Raw genomic sequence first — 24755 nt, forward strand, 5'->3', positions numbered from 1 at the left:
ATATGCGACACATTTCCACCTTCACGTCTGTTGTCAGAATAGCCGGCCGCGGTGGTCTCGCGGTTCTAGGCGCGCAGTCCGGAGCCGTGCGACTGCTACCGTCGCAGGTTCGAATCCTGCCTCGGGCATGGATGTGTGTGATGTCCTTAGGTTAGTTAGGTTTAAGTAGTTCTAAGTTCTAGGGGACTGATGACCACTGCAGTTGAGTCCCATAGTGCTCAGAGCCATTAGAATAGCCGTAGCGAGTTCACACACACACTGTCCACACATCCCAGCGCTTCTCTCCCCTCTCAATCTAAAACGATCATTTGAAAATAAAAAAAAATTAGAGTCCAGTCAACCTCTCCGAAATTGTATAGTGCCCCCAAAAAATAGTTAACGCTCGCTTTCGTGTTTTCTAAGCTTATTTGTAAATTCAAATTCTTACCCTAACAGAACTTGTTCATCAAAATAATACTGAATGCGCTCCCCACCTCCTACCTTTCCAGCTCTCAACATACGCAAATGTTCTCAACCCTCCTATATCCCAGCACAACCGATTAATCAATCTTATTCCTTCTTATCGAATTTACTGGTCTCATTTCCTAAGGACCCGTTATCGACATACCATCCTCCTTTTCTTTCTGATGCTTCCTGTGCTTACTTTTACAGAGATCGCTAAATTACCTCCACAGCCCCCCTCAATCTACACACACACACACACACACACACACACACACACACATACGGTCATCCTCCCTACTCAACCCATAACATAAGCGTTACTAACTTTACAATCCGTTATATACAAACCCTACACAATGCAAACCACATTAACTTTACAATACCCACTACATACCCCAATTCTCTCAATTCCTAAGGAAGCACTGTGAACCTGCTCTTTCTTTCTACACACGCCACACTCAGTGGTAATCAGCCCTTCTGCATCAATGGACGGCAGTCCCTCTCAGAATTGTTCGGCGATCGCTTACCCTCAACGCAAATGCATTACTCTCTCTTCTTCTTCCTTGCCTGCTCACTTTTTTCTACAAACTTATCCAGACTCATAGACTACAAGAACACACCAATTTTTTTTCTAAGTACAGCATCCTTTAAACCACTCAATAACTAGAAACAAACAGACCAAAGAATTATATTCCCACTCTCGAATACCGAAGTCTATGATCTCATTATACTTATACAGTTAAATCTTATGATCGCGGTCTCATTTGATTAGCATTCCACAATGAGCTATGTATCGGAAATACACTATCTTGACCGCTGTTACTCTGGAAATATCTCTACCGTCCTTACGAGTTCCTCTCTACTCGTCACATAACATAATCAATATTAACTTTACAGTGCAGTATATACAAACGCTACACAATGTAAACCACATTAACTTCACAATACAATATATACACATTTGACACAAAACAGTGCACTTAACCAGGATATCTCTACAGTATGCAAAAAAAATATCCTATCCCTACAGCGTCTATATACAGAAATGCCCCCCAATCCTAGGAAAGCACCGTCAACCTGTTCTCTCTACAGACTCGACACTCAGAGCTAATCTTCCCTGTTACATTAGCGGACCTAAGTCACCCTCAGAACTCTTTTTTACAAATTCGGTAACGTCCCCTCCTTCCTTATCTGTTCGCTTTTCTTCAAACATCCTCAGACTCATAGACTGCAAGAACACATGTACTTTCTCCATAATATTACACCATTTTAGCTGTACTTCTCAATATAATGCACTAGGCTACACCCTACCGATCGCTATTTCATCATAATTCCCAAGATATAGACTTCAAATTAATTCTCTACAAACGCCGAACTTTATCTATGTGCAGCATGCTGTAAACCACTGACTAACTAGAAACAAACATACGCAAAATGATATTTCCACTCTTGAATACAGGCCTCAGTCATGTAACAATTTCGAGATTTTGGCTATAATTTACACGTCAACTAAGGTCTGTCCCCGGTCTAGAGAACAGACAAGCATGTATGCAACACACCACAATCGATCTTCAGTTAGCTAAATAAAGGAAGCAAATGTGCAGAAGTAGTCAACAGAACAATCTACATCCCATCTAATAACACTCCAACCCGAATCAATCATCTTCTCAAATTCGGACTTGATCACCAAAGCCGCCCAACACGTAATATTACTTCCCTATTCGGTCGTCTAGAGGACATCAATGTTCGCTCTTACAGATCCATACACCCCAACAGGTCTCTGCATTCGGACAGCTGCTCCAGTTATTTATCATTTATGATAATTTATTATTATTTATTTTTATTTATATCATGTTACCTAACAAAAATGGCTCCAAGTTCAACTGTGTTTAGCTCCTATGACAACCACGAGAGCGCTCTGTCATCGCGTCAGTTGATTACGCATTTACCATTATTCAAGACGGCTGTACCCAGTGAGAAACGTTTCACCTTTCCCGAACCTGCATGCTGCATTAAAATTCCAACTTGGCTTTAGTCACACCCTACACATCGTTCAACTGATCCCATTTCCAGATCTTTGCGCATCTGATATATGCAATTTAAGTCAGAGAAAGACATATCTGTTACCTTCTGCAGCCTGTCTACAAGCAGAATGACCTCAGTTACTGCAACAGTACCTTGTCTTGACCATTCGCCTGAAATTCAAGCACCGCCGGCGGCATGTCAAAGCCACATATCTGTCCATCTAAACTGTCGTCCACTAAGCCCCAGGACCAGCATGATGTAGTGGGCTCTCTCTCTATACCTGTTCTCCAGCTATTGTCTAACGACGTACACTGCACAGACGGATTCCTGAATAGCGCAGATCTCTATCCTCTCCTGCATCTCCAACTCGACATGTAAACAGTGTCTCCCTCAGCCAGCGAACCCGTCGTCATTCACGTTGCGCCGACAATTCTGTCAAAACTCACTTTCTAAGCAAACATTCATTCAGAACATATAGACAAACACAACTCCAAGCAGAAGTCATACATATGATTAAAAAGAAAAGAAATGACCTCAATTTAGATTATCCGACATTTATTTACATGTCCTAATGATACAGTCGCAGATGAGTCGTGTCATCCACTCGCTCACTCCTTCTACACACACTTTCACAGAACTTGTTGTACTTATATGCCACCCACCCTGTTATAATAATTTTGAACAAGCATTTACGCCCCCACATACAACCCAGCTCAATAGAACATAATAATTCCTTTTTCCACAGATAGCCATATTCAGTGAACACTTAAATGTACTAAATTATGCATACATGTAATCAAATAAGCAAATACTTTCACCGAAACACACACACCTCTCACTGACGATAGGGCATTTAATATTACATACTTAAACACAAACCAATGATAACCATATTCCGACGCGCACCTTGTCCTTGTAATAAAGCACGCTGGCCAATCATGTGACAGCATGTTTTCCTAATGTCAATGTCATAGCTAAACCATACCTCCTCTACTTTGCAAGTATCATTGCGAGCATAGATGACTGCTCAGTACGTCCACTTAATTCTCGAACACAAAAAAACGACCAAAGTATACCAGACAACGATATACATATTTCTAAGACCTTGCGCATAGTACTCGATCAATCTCTCTTCCTATGGCGGTCACAGAGCAATCTCGCCCTCTTATGTTAAAAGACCATCATCACTTCAGCATTGACCACTCTACCCCACAATGTCGCTACCCAATTAATCCTCAACCGAGCAGAGGAGTGTAGCTACACGTCACCTCTCTTGTCTGAATGGAGCTTTCTTAGACCTAACCCCTCCAAGTGCACCACATTTCTCGAGATGTACCCAAGTATTGGAGGTTAGCACACCATATCGATCTATAGTAACAGATCTCAAAGTGCCTTAATTTAATAGCATACAGTTAACAAGAACAAGAACGAAGTGATATTTATACACAACATAGTTCGACACATATTTACGTAAATCACCCAATCTATCATGTGTGAAGCACTGTAGTTGCATATGGCTAGAACGCAGGCTATATCACGTGACTAAAGCATCCAGATAGAACACTGGAAAAAAAATCGACCTTCAGCAACTTGTCTTTTTCCAGAATAAATGAGTCAATGTTTACATCCTACCTAGTTACAGCTCTGTCTCAATCGATCACACTGTACACTCTCTGCTATCCTTTAACACGGAGGTGAGTAAGTTTAGACGTGAATGATTCTCTGTCCTCCTCAAAATGACCAAATACAGTATTCTACTCGCGTATATCACTGCTACCTCAGTAGACAAACACTATAATACGAACTCAACAAGAAAAAATTGACTACCTTCCCAAGTCCGCTCCCTTCGATGTCGTCGTTTTCCTGCATTCCTCTTGTTGCAGCATATTTGACCCCATGTACAAATTCCCCCCTGCGAACCAGAAGATAAGCAAGTACGTTCTCATTTTCACCGCATTTCCGTGTATATTAGGTTAGTTTATATCTATGCCCTTATCAGTTTTCGCATTTCTTTCGCTTTTATCTCAGATCCATCCAAGCGACCGCGACATAAGTTACCGTTCTGTGTTCTAAAATTGTCTCTAACTGTAACCAAGGCGTACCCAGTCACCTCCACATTCGGAGAACGCTTGCTCTGTTTTCTGTATCTCTTTGCACGTGCACACCTCGCGGACGGCTCCCAGGACCCGGTCCCATCGGCTGGTGGACCAAATTTAGAGCATATAATACTTCTCCGGACGTCATGTTTGAAGGGTCGAACAGAGGCCTTTGAGCGAATTGAGAGCTGTCGGACGTGTGACAATGTGGATAGGTTGATTGAGCGCGTCTGTTGAGTTACTTTGCTGTGCGTTATTTGGACAGATTACGAGTACTGATGGTGTTTACACTTATGTGCACTGCATTATTTAGGAGCTGTTTGAGATTGTGCACTAAAATTAGGAGCTGTTTGCGTGTCTGCCGACTGTGCAACATGACACCAGGTATATCAGGATGAGTGTTTATTGAATGAGAGTGATAGGTATACTGAATGCATAAATAAAATGTACGTTAAGTATTTGTGGGACGATATAGAATATGAGAGAGTCGATTTGGATGTTATTTTTTCTACTTGGAGGGTTTGTTAGATCGAATTGCTGAGGAGAGTATTTATGTGAGCGCGAGGGATGTGATTGCAGCATATCTCCTTCTCTCTGCAGTTAACTAAAGTTGGGGTGAGCAATGTTCTCAGCTTACGTACTGGGGGTGTGCTCTGGCCATGTGCTAGACCATGTGGATAGAACAACAGTATTAGGGTCATAGTTTAGCTAGAATATTTTACAGGAGTGTGTCCGACGCTAGTATAAAGGTCCAGACTGTGATGTGGGCGGTCCCGCACTCGTGGTGTGTGAGAGAGGCAAAGCAGACGATTTTGAGTCATTACAGGTGACTTATGTTAGTGGCTTTGTTTGCCACAATTTTTTGTTTTTGGTAGCGAAACACGACCTGACCATCAGAATTGAAGCTTGGATTATTTGTATAGACAGAATGTGATGTAAGTTAATTTGGTTTAGTACACGTTAGTGCACGTTAGTAAACGGAAGAAAGCATTGGTGCATGTTAGCCAATGAACATGGGTCAGTAAAAACACGTGATGGTCGGTAGGGACTATTTCACTTCAAGACCAGGTGGGTGCTGCAGTGGCGAAAATTGCCTCCAAGTCTAGGTGGACGTGGAAGTTTTCCGCATCAGAGAGGTTACTTAATTGACCAGATTAATTAAGTAGTCATATGGAGTTTGTTACATTAACTTCCAGAGGTACTAAGCTAGGTGCGCGCCATGGCTCATTTGTACGGACGTGTGTTTTTGCCAAGATCCTGGATTAGATAATCGAAGCATGTGGGCTGAATAATGATAATCAGTTGATCAGTTAACTTAGTGAGAGCGTTCTTTGTCTGACAGAGCCACATGGTTGATCGCGCGCTCTGACGTCAAGGACGTTTCCAACTAGGAAGAAAAAACATTCCTTTTACCAGAAACGTGTAGGAAGAGGTTGATTGCTGGTGGCTTAGTTTGAAACAATTTTCTTAGGTTGGTGGCGGAACCGCAAGTGAGCTTTGTTTACTGGCAGATTTCAAACTTGGCGCTGGTTCCTAGGAGGAGAAGGTGGCGTTCTGGTCCTCGAAAAGAAGTTGATATTAGGGAGCTGAACACGTTTGAATATGTATATGAAATTGTAAATGGTATTATTTAATATAGCGGGGTGGTGAGAGTGAATTAGCGAGCATTCTAGCGACGAGGAAACGCGCAGTTATATGGTCATGGTGTATTCCACTGTCGGTCAAACTCTGGCGCCAGACGTATCCTTTGTACGGCCCGCGGTCAACAGGAATAATTGTGTCCAGAGTTAAGTGCTCGCGGGCGTGGTCGACCGTTTGTGGTGGGACCCTCAGGCGCCGCTCGCCGCCGCATGGACATATTTAATATAGCGGAGTGGTGAGAGTGAATTAGCGAGCGTTCTCGCGACGAGCAAACGCGCACAGCACGCGGTCAAATGGAAACATCGTGTCTGGCGTTAAGTGCACGCGGCCGACCGTTTGTGGCGCCGCTCGCCGACGCTACCTGGCGCGCAGGCCGTTGGGGCTTAGCTGGCACCGTAAACCGCTTGACATCTGCCCGCCAGGGAGCGGGATCAGCAGGCCGCGTGTACGTCAGCCGCCCTGCATTACAGTAATGTCTGAAATAAAGAGACAATTTGCAGGTATTTACAGAAGGCTATGTCCGTCGCGTGTATGGAGGGTGTGTGACGCAAGCGGGGCGGTGTCGCAGTGATAGTACAGTTATCACGCGCGCGCGCTAGAGCGAGTCATTTAGTGGGCATTCTAGTGTGGTCCTAAAGGTGCTGTTATATAGTCACGGCAGGTTCCACTGTCGAGCTAACCTTGCTGGCAAAAGTGTAGCACTGCGTTCTCGCTCTCACGGGGACACGTGGAGAACGGCTGTGTGAGGTTGGCATCGACAGGTTTGAACGTGGTGCTGGAAGTGTTGCAGGGAAACGGTCGACCGTTGTATGATTCAGCTCTGAGGGAGACAATTTTAGCGGGAAACGTATGGAGGCGACGAATGCACGTGGTGAGCGGACAAGGGGCCGCTGTGACGTCAAACTCGAGTAGTTCCAGCATGTCCAGCGAAAACATAATTACGACGTGGGAGCGATCGCTGGGCTCGCCCTCCGCGTTAGTGGCCGGGCGCCGCACGTGACAGGCGTAGGCTAGCCAGGGGGTGGACGGGATTTGAACTAATTCAGTGGGAACGCGGACGTCGTGGTGATGGCACTGCGATATCAAAGATGTGTGTGCTGACTGTGTTGGAGAACAAGTGATGACTGTACTGCTTGAAATAAAGTATTCAGTCCCTTCCCCCCTGCAAAATCAAAGGATGTGAATTACGTTACTATAAGTTCAGTTCATTATTTGACGCGATTATGATAGGCTACCAGTGAAAAAAGATAAGTGATGGAAAAAGCTCGTACATGTGAGCAATTATGGTGTTGGGGGTTTGAACTTGTGATAGATTTTTGTTATGGATGTAAGGAGAATGGCTTTCTCACCGAGGAAATCGGACATCTTGAATAAATAATAAATGATAATAATACATAGGAGCACAGTTTTGGAGAGAATATCATGTTGGAATTAGAAATCCTCTAGACCGAATAGCAACGTAATATTATGTGTTGGGCGGCATTGGTGATCATGTCAGAATTTGAGAAGATGATTGATTTGGTTTGGAGTGTTATTAGATGGGATGTAGATTGTTCTGTAGAATGAATGACAACGAATGATAATGAATGTTAATAAATGATAATGAATGATAATAAATGATAATGAATGTTAATGAATGATAATCAATAATAATAATAAAGACAAGTATCGTCTTTGCATGCATTATCCTGCTGGAATTCAAACTTCCCGCCATTTTTTCTTGAGGATAGGTTAGTGGACTTAGCACAATTGGACTATTCTCCATTCAAAAGCCGCCATCTTGGAAACCGTCATGCGCTGTTGCCAAGGCTACATGCCGCCATCTTAGATCACGTCATCGCCGCCATCTTGAATAAATTTGACAAAAATGCAACGTGCGCTGACACGAAGGTTGTCCCCCTACTCATATCCATTGATTGTATGGACCTTGTATATATTTATTGGAAGACACTGACTGTTTGCCTGTGATACAGTATTATGTATTGTCTATCTTCTTTATTGTAAAAAAAACTATTAACATGATTTTTTTGAATTGTTGTATAACATTCCTTGAACGCAGCGTCCTTTAAGCACCCTATACGGGACGAGTGGGCAGGACTCCATATTGGCGACGAGGGCTTACAAACAAACCCGGCTCCAGACGACTGCGGAATATCTTGTGTTTTTTGCTGGGTCATTAATTTTCTTTTGTCTTTACTGTGCTGAGGCGTTTCTTTGCTTTAACAGTTTCTTGTCGCTTATGCTAATCAGTGATTTCAGGTGGGCGTTGCAGAAAATTTCTTTGCTTTTGTCTTTATTTTGCTTGTTTGCCTTGTCTGTTTCTTTCATTTGTCTCTTCCTACATGCCCACCCCAAATGTCTCGCCCCCTGCTCAGGCGCCACAGCCGCAAGCGTTAGATGCCACGTAGTTAATGCAGATGTTTCAATTTCAGACGCAGCTAATATCTGCACTACACAACACGGTGCAGCAGCTACTGGCCAACGCTACGTGCCTGAGGGAACCGGCACCACCTACAGCAACGCATACTTTTATACCACCTTTTCGACAGTTTAGTGAACAAGACGAGGAATGGCTCGAGTGGTTGTCCAGTTTGAAACACACATCACCGTTCAGAATGTACCAGGTACTGCGGAACTTTCATATCTGTTCCCCACGTTAGGAAGTGCAGTCTGCCGCCTCATTCCAAAACTCTTTCCAAACGTCACTCCGAGTGAATTTGCTTATGACAACGTTATCGAGTCACTGACTATTATGAGCAACAAGTAAATGTGGTAGTAGGTAGGTATCAATTCTTTAATTGTAAAAAACGGTCAGAACAAACTTATCGGGAGTGAGTAATAGATATGCAGGATATGACAGGGAAATGCAAATTAAAATGTGATTGTGGTGCTTTATATTCAGATTTTATGTTGCGTGATGCGATCGTTTACAGTGTACCTGATGTCAAACTCAGACAACAGATTTTAATAGTCAGATCCATCATTTCAGCAGGTAGGGCAAATACTAGATCAGTACAATTCCGGTGTTTTGTTGGCTCATAGAATTGAGCAGCCTATTTGTGGGGTTGTGTCCCTTGTTTCCGATCGGCCCATTCGGTGGTGGCAAAGGCTCGCCACTATGAGACTGGTCGTGCGGTAGCGTTCTCGCTTCCCACGCCCGGGTTGCCGGGTTCGATTCCCGATGGGTTCAGGGATTTTCTCTGCCTCGTGATGACTTGGTGTTGTGTGCTGTCTTTAGGTTAGTTAGGTTTAAGTAGTTCTAAGTTCTATGGGACTGATAACCATAGATGTTAAGTTCCATAGTGCTCAGAGCCATTTGAACCATTTTTGCCACTATAAGTAAACAACCTTCGACGCAGCGTAAGCAGTTTACTAAACAGGTGGCTACATACGCGAACAATGACAGTGCTACATTCGCGTGATTGTGAGAACATAATTGGTCTTGATTCAACTGATTTGTTTGGCTTTAACGTCCAGGACAATGTGTTGTCAGTGTCTACCTTCCAGGAAAAAGACGGTGTAGCTAGTTTGCTAAAAGATTTGCCAGAACTCTTATCTGAAGGTGCAGACTAAGCTAAAAATTTTGTTCACATATTACGCTGAAACACAATACTCGGCCTAACTTTTGCCGGGCCAGAACTTCTCCCATTGCATTACGGGACAAAGTCGTTGCTGAAATTAAGGAATTGCAAGATAACGGAGTAATTGCGCCCGTATCACCTAGTCAGTTGGCAAGTCCACTGGTTTTTCTCCCCATACCTTCTGGTCGCATTCGCCTGTGTTGACTTTAAGTCTATAGCCAACCCACAAACAGTAATTGATACCTATCCATTGCCTCGCCCAGAGGATCTTTTGGACAAATTAGGCGGTGAACGCTACATTTCAAAACATGATTTGCGCGACGCGTATTTCAAATACCACTTGATGAAGAATCTCAAAAAGTGTGTGTAGTTAATACTCATTTGGGCTTGTTTAAATATTTGCGATTGCTTTTTGGCAGTGGTTCCGCAGCCGCCATTCTCCAACGGTATTTGGAATAGCTGACTGCACAAGTGCTCAACTGTTCAAACTATTTGGACGATATCGTCGTAACAGGTCATACACCTAAAGAACATATTGCAAATTTGCGTAGTTTGTTTCGTGTGTTATATGAGGGTCAACATGGAAGTGCGGACGCGTTATCACGTATTCCGAGTAGCCCTGATACAAGACTTTGGCGCTTCTACTGCATCATGTTGTCACATCGTTGCACATGATTTAGAATTGCTTCAATCTTTTTGCTAAACTACATGAAACTTGCACAGGCCACTGAACCTGTACTAGATTTGAACGTTTGGCTATCATACATTCGCACATCTTGGCCTCGTTCCTTGCATAGCATAAAGATCTCAGCAGTGTGACGATACTTTGCACGGCGGCATATCCATGCTGGACAGGAAGCTGTGATTATTGTTCAAAATGACAGTGGTCAGTCACGTGTGTTGATCCCTAAGGCGTTGCAAAAAAGAAGTGTTGCAGCTACTTCACCAAGACACAGGAGCGTTGTTAGTATATAACAGTTAGCGCGTCGATACTGTACTTGGCAGGGCATGGACACCCAAGTAGAACAGATGGCGTGACCGTCCCGCGCATGTGCGGAAAATCCGTCCGCTTCACCGCAGAAATTCTTTGCTTGGCCGAAGTCATAATCACCATGGCAACGTATGCACATAGACTTCGCGGGACATTTTAGGATCACCCGTTTGTTGGTTGTAATTGACTCGTATAGCTAGTTTCCTTTTGCGATAACAATGAACTCGACGAAGTACCGTCGCAGAATTTAGGTGTTGCCATCGATTTTTTGCCTCAAAGGTTTACCCGAAGTAATAGTGTCAGAGCCGCGTTGAGTTGCCGCGCGGTTTAGGGAGCCATGCCACCGGCTGCGCGGACCCTCCCGCCGGAGGTTCGACTCCTCCCTCGGGCATGTGTGTGTGTGTGTGTGTGTGTTGTCCTTAGCATAGATTAGTTTAAGTAATGTGTAAGTCTCAGCTGCTTGGGTCCTTAGGAATTTACACACACACAATAGTGTCAGACAATTGACCAAAGTTCACGGCCAATCAATTTGCAACATTCTGTGGACGCAATGACATACACCATCTAACCAGTGCACCTTTCCATCCACAGTCAAACGGCAAAGCGCAACGTTTTGTTAGAACAGTCAAACATGAGACGGCCACACTTCTCTCCGTACACACCAGGGATCAAGCATTGCCACTGTTTCTCGCCTCATATAGTTCGCACCCACGAGATGGACCATCGCCGACGGAATTGCTTCAAAGCCGCCGCCATCGGACGGTGCACCACCTGCTCCACCCTCCTCAGTATCCGGCGCCGATGGAAGGCCGCAAGTATCACTTCGCGCTGCATGATATTATCAAAAAAATGTTCAAATGTGTGTGAATTCTTAAGCTTACAAACTACTTAACCTAAAGAATCTTACGGACAAACACAGACACCCATGCCCGAGGGAGGACTCGAACCTCCGCCAGGACGAGCCGCACAGGCCATGACTGCAGCGCCTAAGACCGCTCGGCTAATCCCGCGCGGCCATGATATTGTCTTTTACAGGGTTTTTGGCGGCAGCAGACGGTGGGCGCGGGGCGAGATCGTCTGTCGACTTGGAACTTGCTTGTATGTTCTTTATGGTCCAGATTGCTTGCAGCGCCCCCATCAAAATCAACTTCACCTGTCATGTACACGATAATCTTTCAGTCTCTCTTCCTCCAGATTCACGGGTCCACAGGGCAGCGTGGCCACTGCAGGCACCATAGAGTATCATCATGACACCGAGGGACGACACCATGGAGACGGAGCATTCGCCTCCTCCGCCTCCTCTCGTCCTACCCATGTACCCACCCACACCTCAGCAGTCGCCGCGTACTTCAGATTTTAGCATTCAGGTCTTTGTTACAAAACTTGTTCATTTCCCTTTAACAGTAAATTCTAAACTATTATAGATATAATATCAAGTGTTATTGGGGTCACCATTACAAATGATGAAGGATGATGGATTTAAATTACTGTTGCTTCATTTTCTGAATTACTACAGAATTTAAAAGTTTTCACGGATGTTTCCGTTTATCGCCGATCTCAGGTCCCCGATATTTAACACTGCTACGTCTTCCTGCTCACAATTCGCAATTCTTGGTCTCGCAGTCGCGTTCTCCCTTTCCGAACATGGGGACACGGCTTCGATTCCCGGCCTGGTCAGGGATATTCACCTACCTCGAGATGACTGGGTGTTTTTGTTGTCCTCATCATTTCATCATCATTCATGAAAGTGGCAAGATTGGAGTGAGTAAATGTTGGGACTTTGTACGGGCTGTGATAACAGCGCAGTTAAGCGCCACAAAAAACCAAATATCATCATCATCCCTGGCCACAAACGGCTTCTGTGGACTTTCCATATGAAGTAGTTTGTTGTCTGTCTTACTCGCACACTACAGCTCTTAGGCCTTATTCAGCACAAAATATGGCTTTGAATTTCCCATCTCTCTGTGGCACACGGTCCTGGACGACAGCGTAAGTTTCATAATTCCTGAAGGCTGACTCTTTCGGCCACATATTTAAATGAGAGCGAAATGCTCGTTAACTCACCCACCTCCACTTCATAACATGTTGGCGTGCCATATATATTATGAAGTAGCACCCAAATTTACAAGACACAAATTCATAATACAATGACATAGATATCCTAAGCGCAAGATCTACAGTGTAATTTTTTATGATGCTGTTGAGGCAGCATGCTTTAAATTTAAAGGAACTTATATCTAACATATATTATGAATTGCGCCATATTAATTAAATGCCAAATAAAACTATACATTTATCAATATCGACTGAAATGAAGCAGAAATATCAGTGCCGCTGGGCTCACTTTCATAGAACCTTTCTGTCACAACTAAGTCTCCAGCGGCTCTCCACACATTCGGAATCGAGTACCCCCACCGAAATCCTGTTTGGCTGTGCATTTCATCGCCAACGTTTTTCGGGATCAAGTCTGTAGAAATTAGAATCGGATGTAGATTCCAGAAAACGAACACATTCCAAATCCACCCAGGATCTGCACTGAACGCTTCCTCCAGTGGAATCGATACAGCCGGCCGCTGTGGCTGAGCGGTTCTAGGCGCTTCAGTCCAGCACCGCGCAGTTGCTGCGGTCGTGGGTTCAAATCCTGCTTCGTTCATGGATGTGTGTGATGTCCTTAGGCTAGTTAGGTTTACGTAGTTCTAAGTCTAGGGGACTGATGACCTCAGATGTTAAGTCCCATAGTTCTTACAGCCATTTGAACCATTTTTTGAATCGATACAAACAGATCTAAACCACACAGTAAACAACTGATTTACAGCATTTGCAAGATGGTCGTAAGTTCTACATTGATCCTGACACGTTATTCAAGTCGCACTAGAGACATGCATTTCGTGACAGATTCCCAATCGACTTATTCGGCAAATTAATAGTTCCTTTTAATTTAAATAAATCGCTTCGATTCAAAACTAACAACAAATGTGAAGGAACCTCACCCCTCGTTTAATTCCGTGCAGTGAAGCTGCGTACACAAATCGGTACTCCATACAACAACGAATTATTCTCTCAAAATATTCTCAGATATGTAGGTAAACATACATCTATCTTCCTAGGTAAGCATTATTATTTTCAATTTTGCAAATTTCTCCAACCTACACGCACCCATACTGGTGTGACCATAACTTATAATTTGGAAATTACAACAAACATAAATCCATCTAAAAACTTTACCGTAGCAAGATACGTACTAAAACGGAACTTGTTGTACCGATCCAATGTTTTATTAAATTGCTAGCACGCAGAAATTATTAGCAAGAATTTCTTCTCTTGCAGGTAATACCTCAGCTGGTGTCCAAAAGGAGAGAATGGACTAAACAGTGTTATTTATTGAATTTTTTTCTGTTGCATACCACGTTTCCCATTTTCCTTTCCTTTGTGCGGCCTGGACGGTATAAATGAGTGAGTGTGTGAACTATCAGAAAGCTTTAGGCACAGATTGTAACACTGCATGAATGGTCGTTCTGGGTTAGGGTAGTACCAACTCCCCAAGTGTGAACAAGTTTAGCAGAGACCAAGTTTGCAGGTCAGGGCAAAGATGTCACGAAGGCGCGCGTATTGGCTCTGTCAGGTTGACGCGTCACCCCCACCACGTTTGTAAGCGGAACGGTTAGGCGAATTCGGTTAGAGGAGGACTTGTTCCTGGGTCGTGGTGCTGGACAGACATGGAGACGCAGCTCTCGTTTTGGTAATGTTAACATAGGTATTCGATTGTCGGAAATCTGCTCTGTAATGAAGTCCAGATGTTGAAATCAGGTGCGAAATTACCACTGAACCCCTTAAGGGAATTGATTTTCTTAATTTACTCGAATTTCAGTAGACCTTGCGTTACTGCCTTCTTCAGGCAACGCACCATGTGCCTTAAGCTCACGGTCACGTTTTTGCTCTGTGCTTAACGGAAATTCACTCAGTCAGTGTATTTTAATCTGCTCTTCCATTTACAGTAATATTTTGGGGATTTTTATTTATTTTCCATATGTTTTCTTTGTGTACTTGCTTTCGCGCCACGTTGTCGGTTGGAGCAACCGCCACACTGATAAATTGTAGTTCCATGTGCCTTAAGCTCACGGTCACGTTATTGCTCTGTGCTTAACGGAAATTCACTCATTCAATGTATTTTAATCTTCTCTTCCATTTACAGTAATATTTTGGGTTTTTTTTATTTATTTTCCATATGTTTTCTTTGTGAACTTGCTTTCGCGCCACGTGGTCGGTTGGAAGAACCGCCGCATTGATAAATTGTAGTTTCGGTCTGAAAATATATTGTACACGATGAATAACCATACGATTGTGAGCGAGTGTAAAGTAGGGAAGGAATACTCGTGTGTGTCCATATTTATCTGGGTTTCTGTTGGCTACTGAAACTTGGCCATGTGGGTTGAACAGCATTGAAGTGATGTTTCTTGTGCACCTCCATAACGAGTTGATTTGTTGGCGATGTTGTGCGTTAAGTAAAATACTCGTGCCACTAGGAAAATTATCGGAAATTAATGCCCACTGACTTGATAAAGATTTGCGAAATACTCTTCCACCCTGACCTAGTTTTGCTTGTATTGTATTTGCGGAACTTGTTCTGAGTAATCTATAGTAACTGAATGTAATAACCGAGGGTTTAGGTATAATTGTGCGGTTGTATAGAATTTCATTGAAGCCAGGTCTGCGCTCGTCTGTCCCATTCCATAATTACGTGGCGAAACTGAACCATGATAGCTAGAGACCGGTTTTGATGATGTACATTGCAAGAGAAACACGTCTAGTTGTTGAAATACCATCGGTTCTGAATAAATATCAATTAATCTCTACCCTCGACTGATTATTTAATCCTTCCATCATAAAGAATAGGTAGCAGTCAGTACCACAGTCGAATTCTGGGTCATGAAAGCAAATAAAAGCTATATAATGCCTATTAAGCCCTGTATGGGTGCCTTCTGTAGTGGTTAAAAAAAATGCTTTATCCGTTGCATTCAAATTTCTACCGGTTCGTTAAAACCATCCGCTAGAAATTATTAATACCCAGCTGTAACTCGCAGGGGCCAGTAATTTCGTGGACCACACAAATTTAAGAAACCATTTACTACAGACGGTAGCTTGCAGGAGCGGTAGAACATGTCAAGGCCACGGTAATCTACCTACTTAGGTGGACTTATACCACCACCAGTACTGGGAGGATACGTTGCAATACTCATGAATAAATCCTTTATATACCCCCAAAAACCTAAGTTATATGCATACTGTACACTGATTTTTGACTTGATATCGTTTACCAAGTAACTGAGTTTTCTGAACTCCTCGCACCCAAATGTGCGTCTTAACTATCTCTTCATAATTGCATAGACCTAGTGCCAAAAATTCTTATGCGACGGAACAACAAACAATCTACAATATATCCTGAAGTAAAACATTGCAAAATACCCCTCCAAATAATCTTTTACTCTAAACACAGACATACTTATTTCCTAGCCTACTTTCCCCTTCTGAAAGTACAGTCTCCATTTTGTCACATTCGTTAGTCCTAGAAGTTTTCCTGAAACAGTGTATTCGAATCGGTAGGCAGTAGGGTGCGGTCATTCTGCCACTACAAATGGCCAATAGTATAGCTCAAACAACTGCTTTTAGTTCTCCATCCACTTCGCTTGACTTTTCTCTCGTACGTACTAGGACTTTGTCTTCTATTTTTTATTTAATTCGTTTGTACCGCCTATCATGCCGTTTCTTCCTTTCCGCTGCCGACTTTTCATACGGAATTTTACCGCCTGCTCCCTCTCAGCGCACCACTCCGCCAAGCGCTGCGGGAACTCGACAATTTCCGTTAATACCGTAGGAATTTCTGTTTGATTCCCGTCATCACCTCCAAGCGCGAATATCCAGTTGTGTTACGTTTTACGCTGTTTAGAACGTCCTCAAGTGAACGTACTTATTCCACCCACTTCGAGTGTCTATCTTTCGCGTAAGGCCAACACAGCCATCCAACTTCTCGCACATACCACCCGCAAGGGCTACTCGCCGGGTAATACACGGATATTTTAGAGCGTTTTATATCCTAGTCATTCATAAATTTGTTCCAAACATTTCATGTAAACTGACATCCGTTGTCAGATAATAGCCTTTCTGGTTTGATAACGTTTTTAAAGAAATCCTTTTCTAACTGTTCTATCAGTGTCTTGCTGTTAGCTTTCCGTATCGGATAAAGCTTAATAAATTTTGAAAAGAGGTCCACAACAACAAATGTGTACTTCATACCGCCACGTCCTGTGGGCAGTGGGCCAAAATTTTCAACCGTCAGTAACTCTCCTACCTTGGTTGGTATTATACTTTGCATTTCCCATCGTTGAGTTGTAGTGCAATATTTTACTCGCTGACATCGCTCACAGGCGGCCAGCTGTGCGTGTAGTCGTCTGGCGAGGTAATTAATATGGATGTATTGCTCTATAAGTTCCGTGTATTTCTGGGCACCGTAATGACAGTGACATACATGGACGTAATCTATCACCTGTTCCACGTATTTGTCTGGGAACCACAGTCTCCAGTGATCCGTCTTCTCGTCTCTTCTGAGAAACAGCCCACCCTTGGGGATCCTGATATAGCGGGGTATCTTTTCGTAGCCCTTGCTGTCAAAGTTGATTTTGATGTTCTTCAGTTCAAAGTCATCGTTTGGTACTCTCCGCATATCCCTGCAGCCAGCACGACTTTCCTTCTGCCCCGATACTGGTTTCATGTACAGCAGCTGAAATCCTTTCTTTGCCTCCTCCCCTTCACTGTCTTCCTCTCCAAAGGGAAGCCGCGACATAGCATCGGCAATACTATTCTCGGTCCCTTTAATGTAGCGAATCTGGTAACTTAGTGCTGCAAGAACGTTACCCAGCGTATCAAACGGTCGTTTAGTATTCTATAGTATTGCAGAAAGCTAAGGGCCTTATGGTCGGATAGTACCGTTACCTCTCTACCTTCCAAATACATACGAAGCTTTTACAGTCTGTACACGATTGCAAGCAGCTCCTTCTCTGATATGCTATACCCGTGTTCGTGTTTGTTGAGTATGGTTCAAATGGTTCAAATGGCTCTGAGCACTATGCGACTTAACTTCTGAGGTCATCAGTCTCCTAGAACTTAGAACTAATTAAACCTAACTAACCTAAGGACATCACACACATCCATGCCCGAGGCAGGATTCGAACCTGCGACCGGAGCGGTCGCTCGGCTCCAGACTGTAGCGCCTAGAATCGCTCGGCCACTCCGGCCGGCTGTTGAGTATGCAGCTGGCGAAAGCAACACACCGGTGTTGTATCTTCCCGTCGATTTCTTTTTCTTGCAAGATTTCGCAGCCTATCCCATAATCTGATCTGTCCGACGACAAACAGAACGGAAGTGTCATGCCGGAATAATTGAGCATCTTACTCGCACCCAGTTTATCCTTTATGTTCTGAAATTCCCTTTCACTTTCCTCGGCCCATTTCCAGGATGTGTTTTTCTTTAATAATTTACATAAATTTTCGTTACTCATTCTTCCATCCCCCAAGGATTTTCAGTAAAACCAACGTAATGCGTGGTATGTTTTTAATTGCTTTCTGTTGGTTGGCCTTTCACAATCCGTGATTGATTTTAGTTTCAGTGTACTAGGTAAAATTCCCTCAGAATTTCCGCTCGGACAAATTCGCATTTGGCAATCTTTAATGTCATCCCTCCTGTTCTTAAGACCACAAACATTACCTCCAGCAGTTTACAGTGTTCGTATCAGGACCCCGTCGCTATTAAAATGTCGTCCACATAGATCACCAACTTACTCATTATGCGTTCTCGTAAAACATGGCTTAGCGCTCCCACAAATACTGCCACTGAAATCGTGAGGCCGAACGGTACAACCTTAAACCGGTAGCTTCGTCCTTCGAATAAGAACGCTGTGTAATGTCTGCTTTCTTCTGCCAATGGGATTTACCAAAATCCTGAATTCAAGTCAACACTAGTCATGAATTTTATGTTCCTGAACTTTTGCATCAGTTCCGTCACATTACCAGACTGGACGCTCATGTGTGCGCCCACTTCTGGGACGGTAGCTGCGCTGGTGTAACTCGAAGCCGCTCCTTCAGCAGCCTCATTACTGTGAAGCGCTTACGTTTGACTACTAACTTAATCGCATTAATCATTCGACCCTCTACAATACCATTTATAGCATTAAATGAACAATTTGGTAGTTCCAGTTATTGAAACACTTTATGCTGTCAATACTGTGGTCAATACAAATGAGAGCAATTCTCATTAAAAAATAATTATCCAAATGCAGTAAATTTCCTATATCACACATAAAATGTAACACATTGGTGCCAGTATTACAATGAAATGCCACCACAGTGAGAGCATAGTTTAGCTATACAAAAGAAATCAGACATATTTATACCTTAATTGGAATCGCCTGACCAGAACTATTGGAGGACGGAAGAGAACACAATCCTAAACTTTAATTTAATGAGTTACAGTTATTTATTTGCGCTAAACGATGAATACCAATTTGCTTGATTGTGACAAAGAGGAATGCTTACCTGAGGCTCCAACTAAAGTATTAATTACCCCTAAATTATATTTCAAAATGTTTCTTACACATATAATTTCGTAACGGAATACACGTTCGTGTATGCGAAAGTACAATAAATGACTGCCACAGTGAAGCACAATTTGAACAAAATGTACTGTTAATAGCCGGGAGGTAACCCAAACGATATGCAGGACAGCAATTGAATTGCGTTTGGATTTCGAAATCTGTGAATCTCGGAAACGTAAGTTAAGAAACGAATCGATTTTCGAAATAAGTAAAATGACTGCAGAAGCAACACAAATAGGAGAGCAGAATTTGCAAGTTATAAGCTGCTCAGAGCAAAGGCAGTGCTAATGGTGGAAGTGACACTCAACAATCAGCGAAATACCCCAGGTGTGACTGGGCACCTCTCTAGACATGACCTTGTGGACACGTGTCATCCCCTCGTCTTCTCAATTCTCCTCCCCATCCCCAAAAACCGACGAATTAGAGGGAGGATTCATGACTTTCATCACAGTGATGAGCAAGAATTTTGCTGAATACTCCAAAATGCAGGGAAGCCAGCTAAAACTTCTCAAACCTCGCTTGCTGTATGTCAGTTGACTAACCAGAGACTGATAAACTGCATTTGCTGTATCGTCACCAACTGGCTCAGACATTCATATAAAAGCGACAGAGCCATTTATCCATGTGATTGGCTGACAATATGCGTAATGTATACTTCATAAATCTTCCCACAGCGGAGACGGTAAAATGGCTGTTCCGTGTGTTTGCATCAGGGAACAGGATACGCAGACATGTCACGCCAGCAGTACTCAGGGAACCTGCTATCGCTGCGCTCAAACTTAAAAGGATCGTAACCACAGATGGACAGTAGAACGACAGCTTTTGTGCTAGTAACTCTGTGAACCTACAGTTCAACAGGATGTTATAAAAAAAAACCTGTATTCAATGTGACAAGTCCACCTAGGCTTCTCGCAACAACGGCTACCTTATCAAGCCCCTGGGAAGAGAATTTGGAGGATCTTAGGCCACAACCCACTGTGTATTTATTTTCCTACAGCAATGCTAGATGAAAACAGTTGAGAAATTTAACTAGAATCACAAACAATATGTGACCCTTCAGTCATGTTGAGTCTAACCAACTGAGTGCTATGAGCACCAAGAGGTCCTACAGTAGACTGCCGGCTATTCAGAGAACCAGATACTGACGTCGTTACTAGTTTGTTGTAATTAAGATGGAAATTCGTAACTAGGATCACAACGCAACAAATAACTCCTCCATGCCACTTCTGAGGTAATCTGTGATGTTTCACTGCCATTTGCATTCATTAATGTCTCTATCTGTCACCCTCAACCAGGTTCTTTATTTCTTCATTTTGTATCTATTGATTACTTGCAGGACTAGTGTTCTTTGATTGAGTGTTGAGTAGCGGTGCAGAGATACTTCTCTTATAAGCAAGCACCCATCTCTATTCTATTTTATCCTATTCGATATGTGAGCTTCTATTTAATAATTTGTGACGATAAAGATACACATATATAATCGAATATGGGATCGACTCTTATTCAGGTAGGGTAGGACTATCCACGTGGGTCCTAAATCTATCAGCTGTGATTGTGAAGACAATGTTGAAAAACGCACTTGATAGCAGACGAAATCGATGCTTTACGTACGACGAGTGTAGGACATGGGCAAGTGGGTACTCGATGTCAATCAACACAGCTGTGATCGCGGTTTAGTATTATCAGAAGCTTAATTCGGAAATAAATACTACAAAGTGTGTTTGTATACCTAAGACCATTTCTAGATGTTTCTCGCACTCGAGCAGATGCCTTAGTGACCCTTTCGTCCAGTCCTTACATAAAGAGTATCAAATTATTCAGTTGATGTAAAATCCAATCGCAGGCAGTGGCTGCATATTCAGTAAAGGAAATTACGAACCATCTGAACACAATCACCGGTCGGTTGCAAGCACGTGTAAGGAGTGGGAAGACTTAATACGCTAATTTCCTTCCACTTTATGTGTGTTTATAGTTCAATGTACAGGAAAATTAGCTGACTTTCTATCTCTCTGTTAACTGTTTTGGGCGTTCCCTTAACTCTTATCCTGCCACATTTTATAGTTGAAAAATCTGCTGTGGGTTTCGATCGCCGAAACAGCCACTGTCAAGGAGACATGATGATCTCTGAAGTCCTTTACAACAAGGTCCTTTGTTTTGGAGCCATGTGGAGGGTTTTAACCAAAGCCTTCATCCACTCCTGACGGACGTTGCCCAAAATATTGGATCTTTGTCATCGAGTGGAGAATTATAAGACTCTCTTGGAAAAGTTAGGGTTGTAGTTCACTAAGGAAGTACCCACCTGAATAACAGAGTACTTGTGGAGTACTCAAGGGTATTTTCTTTTTTGGGTAGGCAGTATGTTGAGGTTCTCTGGTGAACACCTGCCAGGCGACTCGCAGGTAGGAAAACCAGATAACGTTCAGAGTAAAGAGACTTCGATTGTCAAATTTTATCAGAGAATTGTCGAAGTATTTGTAACAAAGTTCCCGATATTACTGCCCTCCAGGAAACTTCTCACCGTCGGGAGTGAGAGCTGGCTGAAACCCGACGTAAGAAGGTCACAGATATTTAGCGATTCATGGAGTGTATATCGAAGAGACAGATTAAACACCGTAGGAAGGGATGTATTCAATACAGCTGGCAAAAATATTGTCTCTACTGACGTCGAATCTGAGGGTGACAGTGAAGTTATTTGGTCACGCATAACATTTCTAGATGAAATCAAGTTCATTGTAATATGTTGTTACCATATACGGGATTCCACCGTGACGGTTTTTGAATCATTGCGAGAAAGTTTACGACCAGTAGTGCGAAATACCTAGATCATGCAATACTAGTTGGAGGGTATTCAGCCTACAGCAGGGATGCCGGCCGCGGTGGTCTCGCGGTTCTAGGCGCGCAGTCCGGAACCGTGCGACTGCTACGGTCGCAGGTTCGAATCCTGCCTCGGGCATGGATGTGTGTGATGTCCTTAGGTTAGTTAGGTTTAAGTGGTTCTAAGTTCTAGGGGACTGATAACCACAGCAGCTGAGTCCCATAGTGCTCAGAGCCATTTGAACCATACAGCAGGGATGTCCATGGAATCATTGCAGCGGACACAGACAGACAGCCTTGTGATGTTCTTTTGAATACCTTTCCAGAAAACTGTCTTTAGCAGCTATTTTACACCTCATAGCTACAAACAGGCCCGACCTGCTTTACAGTATCATAACATTGAAAGGGACGAATGACCATCATGTCATCATTGCGATTTCTGTTAGTAAATTTATTGAATCAGTCAAGAACGTTTGGAGAGTATTTCAACTAGAAAGATAACGTAGACAGTTATTAGCATCTCAGGAAGACAATTAATTGACATAATATAGTCCTAGTACAATGGACGAAGAGGAATTATTAAACTGATTGCAAATCATACTCTGGAATATTATTTGCCGAGTAAGTGGATTAAAGATGGAAAGAACCTGTCATGGCTTAACAACAAAATTCGAAACATTCTGAGAATGCAAAAGCTGAAGCACTCTCGGTTCAAGAGAGGACACTCGAATGACAACAGGCAAAAGTTAACAGAATTTTCCGTGTATGTTAAAAGTTTGATACGGGAAGGTTTACCAGACTGGAGCGGCAGTAGAAGACTGCAAAAATAAAGCTGACGTTTCAAATTTCGCATTTAAGATATCGTTCACGCAGGAGAATCGCACAAACTTACTGTTATTTGACCATAGAACATGCTCCATCATGGAGGGCACTGTAATAAGCATCGCTGGTGTAGAGATACAACTAAAAGTACTGAAAGCAATTAAGTCATCAGGTCCTCATGGAATCCCAATTTGGTTTTACAAAGGGTACCTGCGGCTTTGTCCCTTTAACTTAGCTAACATTTATCGCAAATCTCACGCCCAGTAAGAAGTTCCAAGCGACTGAGAACAGGGGCAGGTGACTCCTGCGTATAAGAAGGGGAAAAGAACAGGCAGCCAAAATTACAAACCAACATCTTTAATATCGACTTGCTGCAGAAACCATGAACATATTTTCAGTTGGAACATAACATATTTACCTGAGACGGAAAGTTTCTATCTACGGATCAACAGGCTTTTAGAAAGCATTGCTCTTGTGATACTCAGCTTGACCTTCTCTCACACGAGGTTCTGCGAACCGTGGGTGATAAGCAACAGGCAAATTCCATGTTCGTTGATTTCCGAAAAGTATTTTTACATGTTGCCGCACTGCCAACTGTTAAAATGGTACAAGCAGACGGAATAGGTTCCTAGGAATCAGAGTGGCTCGAAGACTTCTTAAGTAACAGAACTCAGTATAGTGTCCGCGATGGAGAGTGTTCGTTGAAGACAAAGGTATCTTTAGTAGTGCCCTCGGGAAGTATGATAAGACCGCTATTACTTTCTGTGTACTTAAATGTTCTGGCGAACAGGATAATCATCAGTGTGTGGATGTTTGCTGATGATACTGACGTGTATGGGAAGGCGTCGTCGTTGCGTGACTATAGGGGAACACAGTGCGACTCAGACGAAAATTCTAGTTGCCGTAAAGAATGGCAGCGAGCTCTAAATTAGAAAAAATGTAAGTTAATGCATATGGGTAGGAGAAACAAATCCATAATGATCGAGTACAGTATTAGTGGTGTGCTGAATGATACAGTCACAGCTAAGGAGTATGCAGGCGTAATGTCGAAAAGCAGTATGAAATGGAATGAACATGTAAGGACTGCAGTAGGGAAGGCGAATGATCGACTTCAGTTAACTGGGAGAACATTAGAGAAGTGTTTTTCGTTTATAAAGGAGGCCGCATAGAGGACCCGTTGCTGAGTATTGTTCGAGTGTTTGGGATCCGCTCAATGTCGGATTCAAGGAATACATCGAAGCAATTCAGAGGAGTGCTGCTAGATTTCTTAATGGCAGTTTCGAACAACATGCAGGTATTACAGAGATGCTTCAGGAACTCAATTGGGGATCACTGGAGAGGAGGAGACGTTAGTTTGAAAGAGCACTATTGAGGAAATTTTGAGAAACGGCATTGGAGACTGACTGCAGAACGATTCTTCTTTTGCCAACGTACACTTCGCGTAAGGAGCACAAACATAAGATTAGAAAGACTAAGGCTCGTACGTAGCACATAGACAGTCACTTTTCCTAAATGTATTTGCGAATTGAAGAGAAAAGGAAATTATTACTAATGGTACATAGTTGATACATATGTGACTTATCTACAAAAACGTAGTGTTTGTGTAAAATGCCCCTAGCAGCTTTTGGGGTTGGGTTTCGTTCTGAAGAGTGTGAGCTGTGAACATAATTGAAAACTAACTATATTATGGTCGAACA

The sequence above is a fragment of the Schistocerca nitens genome, chromosome 3, assembly GCF_023898315.1.
Source record: "Schistocerca nitens isolate TAMUIC-IGC-003100 chromosome 3, iqSchNite1.1, whole genome shotgun sequence".
Lineage (NCBI taxonomy): Eukaryota > Metazoa > Arthropoda > Insecta > Orthoptera > Acrididae > Schistocerca > Schistocerca nitens.